Raw genomic sequence first — 9,128 nt, forward strand, 5'->3', positions numbered from 1 at the left:
CAAATTGTAAGTTAAGTCTCTGACTTAGACTTACTGCTGGGGGTTCATCAAAACTATACAAATTAGTTACCCAGCGCTATACCATCTTTTTACAGTTTTCAATGAAGTCATAAACTCCACTATCACCACCTCCAGCCTGATGATTAGCTGTCACGTAAGAAACTCCCTCCAGCCTCATTGAAAAGGGTCTTTATCAAATATTGTTACTAACCTTTTTGCTGTTAAGTTTCAGGTATTTGACTTCTGGGTACACATATCTCATTTAAAAAGGAGCACTGACTCCTACTGAATCTTAAATGTCAATGCTGACATTGAAGCGAGAAATTTTCCCTGAGCCCTTTGTGGGCAGGAACTGGAGTGCACGGTGCCAGCAGGCGCAAACTCTGTTCACTCAAACCTGCTGTGATCAACCCATCACGGGAGGGAGCATGCAGCTGAGCAGGTGCAGGAGCTGGGGCTAGCACTTTTGGGTGCCGGCAGGAACGAACTTCATTCTGGCCCCATGGCAGTGTCTAGGGGAGTGCCTGTGACCCCTAAAGCCCCAGAAGGAGTGTTACAGTCAGTGCCCTTTTAGCTTTGACATCCACAGATGGTTTAAGTGTTAACAGCTTAGTGGAGGGTAAGTGTGACAGCCTTTTGCACCTGCACCCAAGTTCTTGTCTGACATCCAGGAGGAATGAGGTTGCAGGAACAAATTGGAGACGGTAAATGTGGGGATTTCATTGCTGATGAAAGTGGGTCTCAGTGGGAAGGGGAGCAGAAAAAGGAATGGATTGGGAAGGTAAGCTTCCCCTAAATCTCTGAAGCTATACCATCAAGCTGTCTCTCTGAAATGAAGCCAATTCGCTCCAACATCCAGGCATAGTCACTGATGTCCTGCTGCTTCTCTTCTTTGCCAGCTGAGCCTGGGATTTTATGGGCACAGGATGATGGTGGGGACAGGCCATTGGTAGTTTTAGAAAAGGCAACATTAGAGTGGGAAACAGGAATGTATGTTCTCACTCTGGGCCACGGTTCCAGGTTTGAGGGTGGGGCCCTCACCCACCCTCTTCGACCCAGAATTTTTCTGCTTCCTGTCGCTATCAGTATCTGACATCAAATGTAAGTTAACCAAAGCCTCATCTTCAGAGCTGGGAGAAGATGAGAGTGAAAAAAACTGCTTTTGTATGACACTAAACCAGGCTTGTATACAAAGGCATGAATACTCATTTAATAATTTTTTCTCTATCTAAATTAATATAATTTGTCCTATGCCTTAATGTTAGATAATAAATGCTAGCTACCTGTGAGTTTCCTTCTTCTGTCAGAGCAAGGCAGGAACTAAGCTCTTTTTCTTTAAAATGTTGCTGATTCCTTACGTTTTGTTTTCCAGAGTAAAAAAAAAAAAATGCCTTTTCCTTTTGAGCTATTTGTAGCTTACAAAATTGGTAAAACAACATAGATAGATTACCTTTGCCTCTCTACCTAATATCTGCCAAATGTAAAACCTACTTAGACTCTCACTGGGCCTGATCTGTCTTCATTGCTAACACCTTGCTGCTAAGGCTACATAGGCGTCTTCCCTCTAGACCCAGGGGCTACTGTGGAAGAGCTGGGCAGGTGAGCTTGTAAGGGATTAATTTCAGAGACAGAATTATTTCAGAGCCTCCAAATCAAGGACAGACATCCAGATGCCTAAACAGCTGGCAAGGTAGGGGCCTTTTCCTCCTGGGCTATTACATGGCTGCTTTCCATCCATCCCAACCGTAAAGAATTTTATGCTTGTCCCAGGATTAAAAGAAAATTACCAAGAGCATAACAAGAAACCTCGTCACAAAGCCTCCTGGATATACTGCTTCTAGCTGTGAGATTTATGCAGATATATGTAACTTTTGAAATCAGCCACCTCAGAACAAATGATGAAAAAGACCACGAAAAAGCACTGCAGCACAAAACAAGCCTCTGTGTTCTTTAGCTTAAATGGTTTGAACAAAATGCTTTTGTTATTTACAGCTAATTGCTAGAAGTCTGTAACAAAAATCAAGATTATTGTATTGCTCAATGCATAGAATGTATTGATAAGTCAATTTTGTAACCTTATCTTTTGGTTTTGGGCTCTTATATTGCTTAAAGATCTTAAGGGCTGATAAATGCCTGCCCACCTCCATTCTCATCCGGCCCTACAACATTTAAATTGGCTATAAGTCTTTTGGCTCTAAGCCCCTTGGCCATACGGATCCCACCAAAGAACATGATGCACCTGGGGCAGATAGCCATAGCCACACACTCTGGCAACAATAGAGGACAAATAAAACTTTGGCCATCAATGTTGCCTCTGGAAAATCTTGACCTGAGGGAGAATAATGTAAACCAAAAATAAAAGTCTAAGCCCCCACCCCAACTGACACTCTCCTGGTTAAGGAGATCGCAAAGAAACCAAACAACTAGAAGAGAGTTCAGACATGACTCTTTCTACCCCCTCTCTTTGGAGTTTAGGCACAATTGAGCAACAGTAACGTTAAAATAGAGGTCCTGAGGCTGACAAAACAGACTCTGTGCAGCAACAAGATACCAAATTCTAACCTGACTCTGGCATAGTATCATATGACAGATAGCAGGTCCTGAGGAAAATCAAGATCTTTTACCCCAAAATATATTTTTTGACACATTTTGGAATGGTCCTACAAAGCCATTTCTTGTGGGGGAAATTTGCCTTCTGTAGAGAATCTCCTTCCCTTTCTGGGTCTTTTATGGACCCAGAAGATACTTAACTAAGAGTCTTACACATTTTACAATCTATTCCCTCTGCAGCCTGCTACTGAGAGGCTTCGTCTACATAACAAGAACTGTGGTTTTGAAAACCATCTTACCCTAACTGAAGCATTTCTTTCTACTGATTTCTTAAGTCTTGTGACAAGGATTAACTCTTTCAATGAACTGCTGATAATAAAATCTTTGAATCCACCTATGACCTATAAGTTGTCACTTCAAGAAGTCCCGCCTTTCCATGCCAAACCAACATACATCTTACATGCATTGATTTATGTCTTTGCCTCTAATTTCTGTCTTCTCCTTAAAATGTATATTGCCTGTAATTTCTGTCATCTTAAAATGTATAAAACCAAGCTGTCACCTGACCAATTTTGGTAAGATTATCCTTGGGATTTCTTGAGGCTGTGTTACAGGCCATGATCATTCATATCTGGCTCAAAATAAACCTCTTCAAATATTTTAGAGAGTTTGGCTTTTGTCAACAGCATATATATATATATATATATATATATATATATACACACACACACACACACATACATATATAAAAAATATATAACATACATATATATTATATGTAATAAACAATAAATATAAAAAAGTACATACACATATATGTATATGTACATATACATATATAAAAAATATTCCCTTAACCCCATGTCACTATCCATGTATAACTTTATATTTGTTCCATTATTCAGAGCAAACTTTTGTGATTTTCTTCAATTTTTGAGCCTCCTTTCTCCTTAGTCTACTTCACAAGATATTCTGTCCAATCACTCCATCGAAGCCCCTCTGTGAAGGATAGGAATGACTGTTATCTTGCACTCTCATGCAATCAAGTTTCTGTTTCACGTTACTTAAACTTTACCCAAAAACTCACATGTAGACCCCTCCCTTCTATTAAAAAGACTGTCTTTCCTAAGCTTCTACCACACCACACTCCTCTGGGTGCTCCACATCTTTTTTATCCCTTTCTTGTCACTTTTTTTGTGGTCTGACATTTAAATATTGAAATTCTCTTGTCCTATTCTTTAATTCTCTTAACACACAATCTACGTATCAATAATTCTGAAACCTATCTTCACATCTACCACCTAAAATGATATCTAGACTAAAATATCTAGCTGCTTGACATTTTTATTTAGATATTCAATAGACATTTCAAACTTAACTTACTTATAATAAAGCTCTTAATCTTATACACACACCCCACACTCCCCTGCAGATGACCGTGCTCATAAGAAAGAATATTGATGCATAAAATCATTGGATTGAGGTAAAACAGAGCTTTTTGGGTTTTTTTCTGTGTTTTCTTTTTTTTATTATTATACTTTAAGTTTTAGGGTACATGTGCACAATGTGCAGATTAGTTACATATGTATACAGGTGCCATGTTGGTGTGCTGCACCCAGTAACTCTTCATTTAACATTAGGTATATCTCCAAATGCTATCCCTCTCCCCCCGACCCCACAACAGGCCCTGGTGTGTGATGTTCCCCTTCCTGTGTCCATGTGTTCTCATTGTTTAATTCCCACCTATGAGTGAGAATATGCGGTGTTTGGTTTTTTGTCCTTGAGATAGTTTGCTGAGAATGATGGTTTCCAGCTTCATCCATGTCCCTACAAAGGACATGAACTCATCATTTTTTATGGCTGCATAGTATTCCATGGTGTATATGTGCCACATTTTCTTAATCCAGTCTATCATTGTTGGACATTTGGGTTGGTTCCAAGTCTTTGCTATTGTGAATAGTGCCGCAATAAACATACGTGTGCATGTGTCTTTACAGCAGCATGATTTATAATCCTTTGGGTATATACCCAGTAATGGGATTGCTGGGTCAAATGGTGTTTCAAACAGAGCTTTTTGAAAATGTTAAAGTTTTGAAAACATTACCCAAAGATTATTTTTGAAATGCCAAGATGCATAACCCAAAAGAAAAGTTCATAAGATGTATCCATCACTAGCCATTAAAAAGTACTTTAAATCAATAAAAGTATCTATCGCTAGCCTTTCCTAGGTGTTGACTTATGATATCTTCCATCATTGAGAGTCAAATATAGTAATAACTGCTTTCTAAATGCTACTGCTTTTTGCTTTTTTTTTTCTTTTCTGAGACAAGGTCCCACTCTGTCATCCAGGCTGGAGTGCAGGGCACGATCATGGCTCACTACAGACTCAACTTCTCGGGCTCGATAAATGCTACTGCTTTCTGAAAGGCAAAACTCATCATGCTGTTATCATCTCTTGCTTAGCTTGATACAATCAAAGCACAATATTCCTCAAAAACATAAAAAATAAATTAAAAGTATAGAAATGTCTTCACTCCATTTCAACAAATAGATCCACTATCAATTTTGTTGCTCAAGCTTAAAACCTGGGCACTCTTCTGGATTCTATTTCCTTCAGACCTCATACTTTATTAATCATCACCTGTTATTCACACCTTCAAGTGCATCCCAGTGATACTACTTCCTGTCACCTCTACTCCTAAAACTAACCCGTGCTGAAAGTGTCTCTCTTTAGAATGCAGGAAAAGCCTCCTAACAGGTGTTTTTAGTTCATTCTTTATAAAGCAGCTAGAGTAGCATTCTCAGAATGTTATTTATAATCTGTCTTTTCTTTGTTTGAAACCTCTCAATGGTTTTTCTTTACAAATTAAGTCAAGTTCCAACTTCTGTACCACAGCATGAAAGGCCTTTTCTGATCTGGTCCCTACCCATGTTTTCAGACTTGTCTTCTCCACACATTACTCATTCGGGATCTGCATCACTGTCAAGCCTTCTGAACACATCATTGCCATTTCAGAACATTGGCACGTGTTATTCTTCCTACCTGGAAGGCTCTACACCTGGATCTTTCTATTCCTGTCTCTTTTTTTTTCTCAAATACAGCCTCAGAAACCTTCTTGAACACCATACCTAGGGTAACCCTCCACCTACCTCCACTATCCCATTATACTATTGTATTTACCACATTATTATGAGTTATATTTTAAATTTGTATCAGAGCATAATGTGCACACAAAAAGGTATTCAATATACAAAAAATTTAGACTTGATTGATTTTCTTAAACTGAACATTGGGTATACAATCAGCATTGACATCAATAAACAGAAATTCAAGAACATGCTCATGCATCCTTCCAGCCACTGGCCCTCCAACAGTATAGGATAGTTTTGCTGGATCTGTACTTCATATGAAGGTACTCTTTTGTAGCTTGCTTCATTAGTTCAACAGTATGTTTGTAAGTAGTATTAGAACATCTATTCTTATTTTATGAACATGTCACAATTTATCCATTTCACCATCAGTGGGCTTTTGATTGCTTCCATATTTTATGTTACCATATGTCTTTTGGTAACATTATGCATACATGTTATCTGTTTTTTGTCAATGTAACAGCATATCTGAAGCTGAGTAATTTAAATAAAAGAGATTTATTTAGCTCACATTTCTGCAGGATATACAAGAAAAATGGTGCCAGTATCTGCTCAGTTTCTGGTAAGGGCCATGTGCTTGGTCAAAACATGGTAAAGGTCACAGAGTAAAGCAGATATGTGTGAAGAGAGAGAAGAGAGAGGCAAAAACCAGAGGAACATCTGGCTTTATAGCCACGCACTCTCCTAGGAACTAATCTATTTTTGTAAGAGCTAATCCAGTCTTGCCAGAGTGAGAACCCACTCACTATCACAAGAATGGCATGAAGCCATTCATGAGGGATATGACCCCATGACCCAGATATCTTCCACTAGGCCCCACCTCTCAACACCACCACATCGCGAATCAAATTTCAACATGTATGTTGGTAGAGACAAACCATATCCCAACCACAGCATTCTGCCTCTGACTCCAAAAACCAATGGCTTTCTTACATACAAAAATACAATCATTCCATCCCAGTAGTCCCTAGAGTCTTGACTTGTCCCAGCACCAACTCAAAAGTTTAAAGTACAAAGTCTTATTTGAGACTGAAGGCAAGCTCCTTCCAACTATGAGCCTATGAAAGCAAAGCAAGTTATTTACCTCCACATTACAATGGTGGGACAGACATTTGGTAAACATTCTCATTCCAAAAAGGAGAATTTGACCAAAAGAAAGAAATGACAGACCCCATGTAAGTCTGAAACCCAGCAGGGCACACATTAAATCTTAAAGTTCCAGAAAAATCTTACTGGACTCCATGATCCTGGGCACACTGGTGTAAGAGATGGGCTCCCAAGGCCTCAGGCACCTCCGCCCTTATGGAATTGCTGGGCATAGTCACATATCTGCTCTCACAAATTGGAGTTCTATGCCTGCCACTTCTCCAGGCTGAGGTTGCATGCTGCTGGTGGCTGCAACATTCTGGGGCCCCACTCCCATGCTGCCCCCATGGTTCTGTTAACCATTGCCCCAGTAGGGACTCTCTGTGGCAGCTCTGGGCTCACATTTCCAGTGGGAATTGCCTTAGTAGAGGCTCTTGGCAGTGGCTCCACCCCTGTGGCAGTTTTCTGACTGGACTTTCAGGATTTCCAAGCTGTCCTGTGAAATCTAGGTAGCACATGTAATATCTCCATGGCTCTTTTAATTTTGGCACTTGCAGACTTACCATGTGGAAGCTATGGCTTACCATTTGGGCTCTCTGGAGTAGCCAGAGACACATATGGGGCTTTTTGAGCCACTGCTAGATGTACGAAGCAGGGTCCTGATACAACACAGGGCACCAGGCTTAGGATAGTCTTTCAAAATAACTCTGCTTTCTCAGGCCTTGGGACTGCAAAGGGAAGGATAGCATGGAAGAGCTTTGAAATGCCTTTGGGATTTTGTTCCCTTTGTTTGGACTATTAGCACCTGGCTCCTTTTCATCCACACTAATCTCTTTAGCAAAGGGTCTCTTGGCTGTACCTCTGGTTTCCTCTCTTGAAAACACGAATTCTTTACCACATAGCTGGGCTGCAAATTTTCCAAAAATTTACACTCTGCTTCCCCTTTTCCTGGCAGTTAACCTTATGCAGTTAGAAGTAGCTACATAGCAGCATGAGAGCTCTTATGCTTAGAAATTTCTTCCACCAGATATTCTAGTTCATTACTCTTAAATTCAGTCTCCCATAAAGTCCTAGGCCATGGACATCATGGACCCAAGTTCTTTGCAACTGTAGAACCAGGTTGACCTTTCCTCCAGTTTCCAGATAAATACTCCTCATTTCCTTCTGAGAACTCATCACAATGGCCTTTACTTGTCTACATTTCTAATAGCATTTTGGCCAGAACCACTAAAACAATTTCTAAAAAGTTGCAAATTTTCTCTTGTCTCTTTATTTTCTCCTGAGCCCTCTCTTTTCCTAAGCCCTCACAATAATTGTCCTTAATGCACCCTTCATGGTAATGCAGTTTTTTTTAGCCCCCTCCTCCAAACTCTTCCAAATTCTGCCCATTACCCAATTCCAAGCCACTTCTATATTTTCATGTATCTTTATAGCAACACCCCACTCCCTGGTACCAATTTTCTGTCTTAGTCCATTTTATGTTGCTATTGAAGAGTACCTGAGACTGAGTAATTTATTAAAAAAAAAGAAGCTGATTTTGACTATCGTGCTGAAGGCTGAGAAGTATGAGAAACACGGGGCCAGCATCTGTTTGACTTCTGGTGAAGGACAAATGCTAGCTCAAAACATGGTGGAGAAGGTCAAAGGCAGAGCAAAACCTGAAGGATGTACTGGCTTTATAACAACCCACTCTCCCAGAAATGAATTAATTCCTCCAAGAGGTAGTTCAGACTTGCCAGGGTGAGGACTCGCTCACTAACACAAGAATAGCACCAAGCCATTCATGAAGGGTCTGCCTCTATGACCCAAACATCTCCCACTAGGCCTGACCTCCCAACAACACCATATTGGGGATCAAATTTCAACATAAGTTTTGGTGGGGGCAAAATAAACCAAATTCAAACTGTAATATATCTATTAAGAATTCACTCAAGAGTGGACATGCAGGGGTGCAGGATATGGATATGTTTAGCTTTAGTCACAGCTACCACACACAACATGGTGGATAGATGTGTTTTTTTGCTTGCTCACTTGTTATATTTATTTTTGTTCATTGTCTTTTCCACACTGGAATGCAAATTTCTCAAGTGCAATTGCTTTGTTTGTCTTGGTCACAGCTATAAAGCATGAATGAATGAATGAGGAAGCTGTATCTGAAGAATATAGTGTTCTATCAATCACATTTCTTGAATTTCTGCCATCTAGTCTATTAATTAGAATTATTATCCTACAGAATTTTCTTGCTTCCCTGAAACTCACTGTTCTTACATGTAAACTATGACTCATGACAAGTTCTGCTTCCTTTGTCATGAAGTTGTTAAAGGATGATGAACCTGGCAAGG

This window comes from Gorilla gorilla, chromosome 1 (genome assembly GCF_029281585.2).
Source record: "Gorilla gorilla gorilla isolate KB3781 chromosome 1, NHGRI_mGorGor1-v2.1_pri, whole genome shotgun sequence".
Classification (NCBI taxonomy): Eukaryota; Metazoa; Chordata; class Mammalia; order Primates; family Hominidae; genus Gorilla; species Gorilla gorilla.